At 34.5% G+C, this 12,043-nt stretch overlaps 1 protein-coding gene across 1 annotated transcript in view; it reads left to right on the forward strand.

Annotated features, from left to right (window-relative positions):
- Tbc1d5 (TBC1 domain family member 5) overlaps positions 1-12,043 on the forward strand; it is a 536,784-nt gene that overhangs the window by 389,813 nt on the left and 134,928 nt on the right.

Consider the following 12,043-nt stretch of genomic DNA (forward strand, 5'->3'; position numbering starts at 1 on the left):
GGAAACTCACTATAAAATGGAGAACTTAATTTATTCACATGACTAAGTTAGATACAGTAATAATATATATGTTAACTCTGCACAATAAACAGAATAGAGGTAATGTTCACAGAATATTTATTTTTAAAAAAGCCATAAAAAGAAAAACAAGCTTCAGTAAATTTCTCATAGTGGAAATGGTTACATTCTTTGATAACAAAAGTTGAAATTAATCATAAAAATAGGAAACAGAAAAGATGAAAACTCACTTTATGCTTAAAGAAGTCAAAAGTGAAATTTTAAAATTTCTAGAAAATGATAAAGCATATTGTTCAGAACCTGTTGCTTTAACTGAAACAGTGCTGTAAGAAATCCTTATCCTTATAATCTTAAAATTCCTTGAACAAAAGGGAATAAAAATATGTAAATTTAACCTTTGTGTCAAGTAGTAAGGAAACAATAGCAAAAGAAATTGTTATGGGGCACAACTTAAGAACAGACCAATCACCACTGAGAAGTCCAAATTTGAGAGTCTTTATTAAGCCGGCCGGCTGACTGTCTCACACAATGCCCAGAAAAATGGCTATTGGGAGAACAGCCCCTACCACAGGGTTGTAGGGGTTCTTATACCAAAAATCACATCAATCTTAAGTGTCTGTTGTTATGATTCGAAATTACAAACTAACATCATGAGATCATCAACAGAGGGGGAAGTGGGTCAAAATGACCCTTACCTAGGTACGAACTAAAGAATGATTACTAACATCCACACAATTACCATTTACATGGTACATTGGGTTAAGAGCAATAGGAATCAAAAGAGAGCAATTCTTTACTACATAGGAGTTGCCATTGTTTATTTTTAAACATGTCACACCAAGTAACTGATGATGGGCACAGAAGCGGGGTGTTCCCATGGGAGAAGCTTATTTCCTACATAACATGGAGTCTCAGAGCAAAAGGGAGTCAGTTCAGTCATTTTCCTTAGAGTCTGGCCTATAACATTCTCATGGAGCCAGATCTGTCAGCCCATCACAAAATCTAAAGAAAATAAAGGAGATAAAACAAAAAACTATCTGGGCACAGTGGCAAGTGCCTGTTGTAGTCCCAGCTGCTTGAGAGGCAGAAGTGGGAGGATTCCTTGAGCTCAGGAGTTTGGGGCCAGCAGGTGCCACATAGTAAGACCACCTGATCTCAAAAAACAAAGAAACCATATCTGAAGTAATAAGAACATATAAGTGACATAACTACTGAATCTAGGGGCTTTTTCTTTTGAAAAAAAAAAAAGTAATAGATTTTATAAATGTATATATTTTTAAATAATATACATAGAAAAATATAATCTAAAAATTAATACAGAAATAATTTTAATTTTTAAAATTTTTAAATAAAATTCATGTTTTAAAATAAACATTTAAGTATACCAGGAATCTTCTGGTATCAGAGGGGGCATTGTTAAATGTATTACAAAAATCCATAGTTGTAACACATTGAATTTATCACATAATTAGACCCATAGGCAAAATAAAAGAGATTCCAAAACAGACCCTCAATACATACAGGAATTTAATATATGATAAAAATAGAATTTCAGTTCATTGGGAAAACTATGGATTTTCAGTATTACAGTTTTGAGACCTAACTAGCTATTTAGTAATCGTGAAACTTTTTTTTTTTTCTTGCACCAAAATGAATTCCAGATGTATCAATGATGTGCACCAAACCAGTTATCTTATATTCTTAGGTAGGGATTCACAAACCCATAAACCATAAAGAAAAATGACAGTAAATTTGACATTACAATAACATTTCTTTCTGTGAAAGGGACCTCCCTGTAACTGAAAAGAGCTGGAAGGCATTAGGAGTCACCGAAACTTCCTTGGTACCTGGTAGCTTTCAGACCCAAGACTATATCTTTTTACACACTCTTAAAAGTAGTGTTTCTCAAACTTGAACTTATTTCAGAATCACCTAGAGGGCTTGTCGAAATGCAGATTGCTGGGGTCCCTGCCACGAATATCTTTCTTAGTAGGTATGGGATAAGTGGATAAGTAAGGTTCAAGAATATGCATTTTGAACAGATTTTTATGTTATGTTGCAGTCTAGAGACATTTTGAAAACCACTGCTATGTTCCTAAACCTCCTTTTTTTGTGTTTGTGAGATTATTCAATACTGTTTTTGCAATAAAAAATCCTAAATCAAACTAAAGTGTTGAAGTGACATGAAATGAACACTTTAGTGTCTTCCCAAGATTTTACAAGAACAAAGGCCTATACAAAGATAATCGAGGAATAAAAAAGGAAAAAAATTTAAATATCTCCAAAATAAAAGAACTGGCTAAAGAACTGGCTAAGAACTGTGCCTATTCAGTGGAATACTGGGCAATCATAAAAAATGAAATATTTCTATATATGATGATTTGGAGTGATGTCCATTTTACCAATTGTAATGTTAAATATAAAAATGCATGGCATGATATGCGCCCATTTATATTTTGCATATATGCTTTAAAATGTCTCCAAAAGAGTGTTGACTGCTCTTGGGAAAGTTGATTTGTTGTCAGGGAAGGGTTCTGGGATAAGAAAGAAAATAGCTTTTTATTGTATGTCCTGTTATACTTTAAAATTATTATTTGACATTTGCCAAAAAACAAGTACTCTAAACTAACGAAGCAATAACCTTGCCTAGTTTTCATTTTAATTCACAGGGAATAAAATAGTTAAGGAAGTGAGAAAGATGGTCAGCTAGGAAGCCGTGGATAGAGAGCAATGCTTGAGAGCTTGAGGTCCTGGATTTGAAGCACTTCAGCACCAGGAGTCAGCCACAATAACTGGTAGCTAATGTGGGAATAAAATGTATTGATGAAAGTAAATTTAAAGTATATTATGTGATGCTTTTGTTGCTTAATATTTGCTTTGGTTTACAAGCAGATTAATTTATGAACATGTATACCAGGATGCCCTTAGTAAACTAAACTTCACTGAAGTCCTGTTCTCTCTGTTAAGTCTAATATACAATACTGGACCTCATAAGTCTTTCTAAAATCAGCTGACCAAAAGTAGCAATTAATTTTTCTTTGTAAGTTTAAGGTCCTTTATAGTTTCCTTAATGAGTTTCCCTGAAAGGAAGCACTCTTAATCTTATAGGGTCTTGTAGCTGTAATTACTACTGTATTATAACTGGGGCACTTATGAAACATCAAATTGCGATTTGTCAAAATAATTCCTTCAGAAAGTTACATTTCTTTACTCAGAAGAAATGGTTACCACAGATGACTTAGCAATAGTAGATACTGTGACTTCTGAATCTTCTGACCCTCCACATTAACATGCTTTTCCTTATACATATCCAAATTAGATATTCTTTGGGAATTAAAGAAGAGAATTAAAGACAAGTGTAAGAGTCACTAGAAAAATAGGCCTTTTACAGTGTTCAGGAGTTATAGTATCATCCTAAAACCAGTAGTCAGCTTTTAAATGAGATGTGACTCAGGCTGTGCCGTGTTCCTATGTCAGTGCTTCTGTAAACCTGTCCCTGTCCTGCTTGTTTGTATTGGTAACTATGAAATGGGTTGGGGAGGCAGTGAACAAAGAAAGCACCTCTATATCTCTGAAATGAGCAAGAGTTTTTCCTCAGAATGCATATCTTCCACAGACCACATGCAGTAATTCTGCTTTTAGAGGGTTGATCAAATAAAGTAGTACTTTTAGAAATCAAAACAGTCATATAAATGCATGATATTTGGCATTGTCAAGAGAAATTGTGATTATTTTAAAACATTGGTAATATTCCATGCATAAGAGAACATTTTCCTTGGTTAGTGTATATTTGTCCTTTAAAAAAAATAGACACACACATATAGTTGATTATAAAATTGGACACTAACCTTCAGCTATCAGCTATGAATAAAATGGAGCTGCCAAATCCTCTTTAACTCTTTTGTTTCCACTTAACTCCCACTTGGAGGGAAGAGTAATGATGGACTTCTAAATTTGTAAAGAAACCCTTATACCCTAAATAATGAATGCAGTGGAGTTGACTGCCCTTTACCTTGACTGGCTCCTTTGAGATTTCCTGGTTTTTTCTCCCCTCCCCTCCCCTCCTCTCTCCTCCGCTCCCTCTGTCTCTTTATCCCTTGTTAAGTCACCTGGGCCCCATGCAGGTATGTTCACCTCCTTTTATTTTTTTCAGTGCTGGAAATTCAACCCAGGACTTTGCACATACTAAGCAAGTACTCTACCACTGAGCTGTACCCCCCAGCCCACATTCAGTTCTTGATTTATCTGCATTAATGGATAGGAACTGGGGCATATATAATCCCAAATGGTGGATAATCCAAAAACCATTAATACTTGGCTTTGAAATGTATTTAGTAATGTTTTAAATTGTTTTTACCTTCCTAATTATATTTAGCTAATGTTGCCATTAGTTTGCATTCCCTGAACATACACGGGTTCTTTGGAGGACTTAGTGGGGAGGGGGCACAGAAAAATGAAAAGTGTCTGTAGGAAGCCAGATTGATAGGATTATTATTGAATTAAAATTTACTTTGGATAATTTCCATGTTACTGATTGAGAGTTGTCATCATAAAATCTAGTCTATTAGTGGTCTAACACAGTACTTGTTGTGCTTAGGAAATATTTGTTAAATGAATATTCTCATTGTTTTCCATCATAGCATTCTTACTAATGGTCATATCAAAGGTGGAATAAGACAGAAGAGGAAGTCAGTGAAGAATGTTCATCTCACCTTCCCCACTCCCACCGCCACCACCACATACCCATACACACAAGGCATTTTAGCCCCAACTCAGAAAAGATGAGCATTGCCAAGTCATGGTCATTTTCCAATATGGTGTTGATTTGCAGGCTGTTTAAACCATCTGAGCCACACCAATCAGCCCCCCAAAGACAAGGACTTAACCCCAGAGCCCTTTAAAAATAAAGAAATGCTATTCTTTCAGAATGCAAGTACTCGTATTCCTTTTCCTAGAATAAACTTTTCCTTGGTCATGCAAACATCTAAATTAATATAGACATTAATGTAGTGCATGTTTTCTCAATTAAGTTCCCTGAAATAAACTCCTGAGATGGTTTGCACATGAGGCAGATGTGATATGGGCCTTGGTACGTATATTTTTCAGGGATGAGGGTTTATAAACTTGATTAAATTTTCAAAGGGGTCCACAACCCTCTCTTGATACAGAGAACTAAATATAAGTTTTACCGTTTTATACTTTGCATGAATTTTTTTTAAAGAGAGAAACAAATCTCCCATGTCCATGGCCTCTCAAACTTGTCTTCATAGATGACTGTTTAGCCAGGATCCTGATATCATAGGGCTTTCACATAGGGAGTATGCAATTGTTCTTTTGGGTCCTGTTGGTATCTGTGCTCTTTGCCCCTTGTGTGCACATGCCACTTCGCTTATCAGTTCTGTCTCTTTGCATGTAACTAATCAGCCATGTCCTACCATGTCCCAGCTTTCTTTCCCCATTAAAACCAATCATATATGCCCAGGAGAGCCATTAGTTTAGAGCTAAACACTAAGTACCCTCAAATTTAGAGTGTTCACTGTACCTTCAAACATGTTCCCGAAGTCAATCATATGTACTCTCAACTTTTAGTTAGCCAACTCCCATGTCTTCAACCTCCAATCAGGCATGTCTGAAGCCTGATACACACACTCTACAACTGACCTACACCCTAGCCCCTATTTATATATATTATAAATATTATACCCATCATAGTAAATCTGTGTTTAAAAACATTGACTTGTAAATGTTAATGTTTAAAATACATCATTTTTGTAGTCTTGTCTTGGTATTTCTTCATTTTTTATCTTATGTTGAGAGTTTAAAAAAAAAAATCAAAATGGCCCATTTTCACTTTTGGGAGGCCTCCATCACCCCATGTCTGTCTGTCTGCCTGCCTGTCTCTCTCTCTCTCTCTCTCTCTCTCTCTCTCGCTCGCTCGCTCTCAAGAGTAGAGCAAATGTTTTCCTAGAAAATAAAAAATATACAAATTAATAGAGTTAGCATACTCAGGGAAGTTTGGCTCTTCATATTTTCTGTCCCAGTCACTGAATGTGTGGTGGCCATTATCCTCAAGGACCTGACATGCTGCATAAGTTACATTGACCCAAGAGTAAACTGAGGAAATGTAGAGAGAAAGCAGAACTTAGGTATTGGTTCTCACCCACATCAGCAATATCAACATCTTCTGAGAACTTGTTCAAAACACAAATTATCAGCCTTTTCTTCTATATCAGAAAACTGCAGGGATAGGTCCCAGCAATCAGCCATTTTGTGAACTCTCTAGGCAAATATGCATGCTAAAGTTTGAGACTACTACTCTAAGTAGAAGAGCCATTCATTAATTTAAGCCTTTTCTCTCCTCATAGTAACATTTTACAAGATCACATGATGAATTTTAGAAGCTCTATTATCTGGAGCCAAAGTATGGGCAGGAAACAGGAATATGTCACCTAGGCCATTGCCCCTTAAACTTTAATGTACATGAAAACCATCTGAAAATCTTGTTAATATGAAGATTCTGATCCAATCGGACTGTATTGGGAGTCTCAGAGTTAGTAAGTCTAACAAGCCCCAGGTGGTGGTACTGGTCTAAGGATTACACTTTGATCAGCAAGGTGGAGGTGAGGAACTCCTAAGGTATGCATACAGGGAAGCAGCATTCAGGAAAAGAAGGGAAAATGTCCTCAGAAGACTGAGCTTAATTCCTGCATAAATCTAATCGCTTACTATTTAGAATGTGGGCCCAAGGAATCCCAGAGAGAGAGATGAAAGAAGCCCAAGAAAAAGTTTGGTGAGCAACTAGGAAACCTGTAAAAAGGCTATAAATTCATGTTCAAGATGATTCCTGGTCAACAAGAGCTAACCTCAGGAGGAAAAATCATACTCATTTAACAAACATGTTAATACCCTGCTCTGTGCCCCACACCAAATAACCCTAGGAAGCTTGTGATCTGCTGAAGAAGGGAGAGAAACCAACAAACAGTCAGCAACTAACTAACCCTTTAGCTGGGATTTCTTATCAGTGCCTTGACTTCTGGAAAATGTAATTGGGAAGCAGTGACACTAATAGGAGTGGAGCCTCCAACATCAGGCCTGAGTGAAACAGAGTCCTAGGCTTCTAGCAGGCACACAGGATCAGGCCCCCGTGGGATAAGAGAGAAGAAAGAGAAAATCAGTGAAAAGTAACTCCAAAGGTACAGGTAAGAGATAAGATGTGAAAGGGAATCAGATACCCATGCTGCCCTTTAGTAATATGTTCCATCTGATTTGTTAATGACATGTGTATGACCAGCTTGTAAATTTTAGCAGCAAGAATTCTGTTTCCTTTGCATTGCTTGAGTCATGAAAATATGACTATGGTTTTACCTTTACCCCTGAATAGATTCTGGGTATTTCTCAGTATTATAACCTCATGTCAGTTCTTCCAACAATATATAAAAATGTATTAGAAGATTTAAGCAAAGGAAATTTTTAATTAATTAGAAAGTGTTATTCAACATGGCTAAGATCCTATTGGTATTTGAAATAGTCTGTGACCATCTCAAATTAAAATCACACAAGTTTTTTTTTTTAAAAATGAGTTTCAGATCATGGAGAATAGAGCAATTATTTTTAGCAATTCTCTGTATACTGTTTTAGAAAATTTATTTGATCGTAATTTCCTTTCCTAGAGGTAAAAATGACAGGACAAAGTATTTCCAGACTCTCTAGAAGTAACAATTATAATATGAATAAAAACTAATATATACAGAGCCTAAAATTAATTTCCCCACTATGACCACCAACTGCACTTAATTATTTATGTAGTTATTCATTGGCAGTAGTGACTTCTAAGAAATTTTTTCTAGAAGATATCCAGTATCTCCCTTGTGGTGGAGCCTGAGTAAGTAACAGGGTAGAGAGGTTTCTTCTCAGAGAATTTTATCCCCTTAGTCCTCTCCAGGCAAAACTTAGATTCCATCTGCACGGTACTTGGAAAGGACAGGGGGATTCTTAGAGTGCATCCTGTTCATACAACTATATTGGACCATTACCATCTTTCATTAACTTTATTTGAATCTACTGGTAAATCAAACATGCTAAAATTACTCTTTGAAATGCCATACTTACAATAACAGGCATAGATCTAAAACGAGGTTGGTGCCTGTATAAAAACATTTAAGGGTTATACAGCCTTAAAAGACCATGGTCATCTTCTTTATCCAACATCTTCATGAGCTGTTTGTATCTCTGGAAAAGCATAGATACACAAGGCTGTAATTTATATTCAGAGTATTTTTGCAAAGGGCATGTTACATTTGTTCTGACAAAACAGCTTCAAACACTTGCCAAGAATAAATTACAGTAAGGAATGGGTGATAATTATTAGGAACTTATTTTTGGAATAAGAAACCTTCCGTAATAAAGGGCTATGTACTGCCCTCTGAAAGGAACTGAGAATTTTCCTCAAAGTCAAAATACACTTTAACCGTGCAAGTACATATGCTTTGGGGGTTAAATTAGATTTAACATGTCTTCCCTTAAGGTCAAATCCAAATTGGGCTCAACCCATCAATTACAAGGAACATTAGAAAGTAAGTCTGAAATCTTTAAACATAGTCACTTGATGTTTCTGATTTTTCTTTTTTTTTTTCCTGCAGAGTTTAATGGGCTTAAAGGATTCAAATCTTTACGAGTCATGCAAATTCCAAATATTTTTAAAAGAACCTATTTGAAATAGTTGATAAAAACTTTACTAAGCAGGTCAGGCATCTTCCAGGAATGTACTTTGTAATAGTACCCTTCCAAGAATAAGATGTGCAAAATCAGAACAAAGTTAATTTATTTGGCCTTCCATCTTTTTGTGAAGTTCCTCTCTAAAGAGTTAAAGTTGAGAATGTCTTGTGACCTTCATTATAATAAAAGCAATATTTTGTTCTAATTTTGGCTATTCTCACAGTTAGTTTGAAGGAACACTCAGGATTAATTAGTTTGAAAACAAGAAATACAAAGAAACCCAACATAAAAAGAGCCTAAATTCATCCCAGGTGGTAGGTGCTCAACCTCACAACATTTTTGACTTACTTTTATTTTTTCCTAATACTAACAGAATTTGGATTCTGTTTATTCCATACCAGGCATTGATTATTTAAAAATTAATTGTTACCTCTGAAAAGAAGTGAACAGAAAGCAAAACCTAAAATTAACTTCATTGAGCAAAAATCTAACAATGCTCTGTTGTTTTCAAAAATGCTTACCAAATGCTGTCATTTTGTGATCACAAGTTACTTGACATGCCCTTATGATGTTTGCTAAATTAAATTGAATATAGCTTTCCTGCATTACTTGTTCTTGTAAGATTGCTATATTGACACTAAGCACCATTAAAAGAAAAGGAAATGAAGGTCTAGGATTTAAATTTCTCCTTATATAACCCACTATAGCCATGTTGGACCAATGCTATGTTTATGGAAACATAATTGATCATTTTTATAAAGTGGTAAAAATTGACTTCTTACAGTGTTTCTGTGGGTCATTTACTACACAATAACACCATCAGTAGTTACTGATCTCCTGGGAATAGCAGCTTAGTTACACAGAAATTTAAAATAGAGAATCATGGTATAAGTGCAAACATAGAAACTGCCCTGTCTTTGAGTGGCTTATTATTAACTTTAATACTTCAGATAATTTTTTTTTGTTTGTGCAGATTTTAATTACTGCATAGGTCTGATAAAATAGGAATTACTGTGTTATCACAAGTGATAAAATATATAGCATTGCATTCTGCAGCTGTAACATACATAAAGCAAGATTAATAGTATCAAGCAATTAAACTGGAGCTATCTTTAAGAGCAAAAGAAAGGTTTAATGCTATCCTTAAGTGTAACTTTAACTCTCACTAAATATTTTTAACTGCAATAAAAGCATGTTAATTGTAGGAGTGACTTTTTTTAAGACCCCATTTCTTGGAGTAAATTTTCCTTTCTAAGAATACAAAAGCTTCCTGAAATAATTTCTATTCGTAACTCATTCCATAATACACTGAATTTTTCCTTGGCTTTTAAATAAGCTCAATGAAGAAAAGCCCAAAATAGCACAGGAAATTTTTTTATGCTGTGAATATATGTATGAACTAAATCCAGTTGAGATTTAAATGATTAAATTATTGATGTCATTGTTGGTCCCACAGCATTCTATTAGTCATATGGTTTTTCTTAAATATTTTGAGAATTTGACCTTAATTTTGGCATAATTGCATATAAAATAGAGGAAACGATATTTTAGTTTAAAACATCCTAGTATATACAAATTATAAATACTAATATAAAAATAACATGGTAGGCATCTAATAATAAATTATTTTTTAATGTGTTTCTGGTCCCCCCCACTTCCTGAATTATTTTTGTGCCACCATTAGCAAGATCAATGCATGTTCTTCCAATTTAGCTACACCTTTGCCTCTCAGTAAAGTGACAGGTGGCTTTACAGTGCATTTAACAAGACCTTGGTAAACAACAGCTAGAGCACTTAGTGAAGTGTATAGAGCTCTTTACAAAAAACTTCCTAGATTCCCCTTCCTCTTATCTTCTTACTACTAGTACTCATTCTCTCTCTCTCTCTCTCTCTCTCTCTCTCTCTCTCTCTCTCTCTCTCTCTCTCTCTCTTACACACACACACACACGCACGCACACAGGTTTAGGCCTTGCCCTGGAATTATTTAGCAGTGTATTTGGCAAGGTAAAACTTTAAAAGTGAAGCAATGTGAAACAATTACAAAGCAGCACATCACAGATTACACATTAAATATAAAATTACTAGAGACCTGCATTTTGTGTAGTTTCGAAAATGTTAAGCATATGAACAGTTGGACACAGGAAAAAATCAGAAACGTTGAATTCAGTGTAAATTACCAGCGTTTGCAATTGCCCTTCTGACAGTACTGCAGTGAAAGTCGCTGCTTGGCATGTTATCTGTCGGCTCATTTTTAAAGCTAAGCTAATACAACCCTAATCAGCAGGAAGATTGCAAGAGAAGTTTGAGCAATAACTGGGCATTTGGTTATAAAAATCATAGGTATATAAATCATTTCTAAAAACAAAAGCTACTTTCTTTTTTTGCTCTTTAAGCACTATCTGTGATGAAACCAAAAATGTTATTGCCCATAAGAAAATGACAAGTATTTGAACTATAAGGAAGACTGGAAACTATAGCAATTCTCATCTGTGGTTATGTATCAACTTCCATTTGTTTTATTCTTGGTGCAGTTTTGTTTCATTTGTGTCAATTGAATAATTGTAAGTAGCCTCTTTCTAAACATTTTAGTCATTTAAGAATTCATTTATATAATATATATATATATATCAATTAAAAATCCTTTTCACGAGTACCCAAGATGGTTTCATCCATGTACTATTTTGCTTTGCCCATATCTGTTTCCCCTGATACTCTTTGCAGTTCTGGTTAACTCTTTGTAATTGAGAAGAGCAACCTATTTAATTTAGAAATATTCTTGTTCTTGGAATAGTAAATATTAGCATTTGTAATTTAAAAGAATTAGAATGGTGTGAAGAAGTAATTTTTTCTTAAACCACATAAACAGAAGCATATTTGACAAAAATATATAAATTTTAAGTTAGTCACCCATCATTTTAGCATATAATTTGAAAGATAAATGAAAATGATAGAAGATATAACATTTTTTAAAAAATAAGTATTACTTGGGTGTTTTATCCCTGAAAAATACAGTAATTGATGTAGTTGAAAAAATGCAGGCTAATTAGCCTGTTGACTGATTTTATGGTATTAATTAATAGAACTTAAGTAGTTGATGATGTAATTTCTACTAATTAAACTGAAATATCTATGTATGATTTATACACTATTTTTCACAACTGTGATTCCTCCTTAAATATAATACTCCCAGAGAAAAGCATTTGATTTTTTTTTCTCCTCACTGTAACCCCAGAGATGGTTATACTTGTTTTCAAATTTTATAAGGAAGTAATATCTCTTAGCTAAATTATGAACAATTTCTTCTATTCTG

Source organism: Sciurus carolinensis, chromosome 17 (assembly GCF_902686445.1).
Source record: "Sciurus carolinensis chromosome 17, mSciCar1.2, whole genome shotgun sequence".
NCBI classification, from domain to species: domain Eukaryota; kingdom Metazoa; phylum Chordata; class Mammalia; order Rodentia; family Sciuridae; genus Sciurus; species Sciurus carolinensis.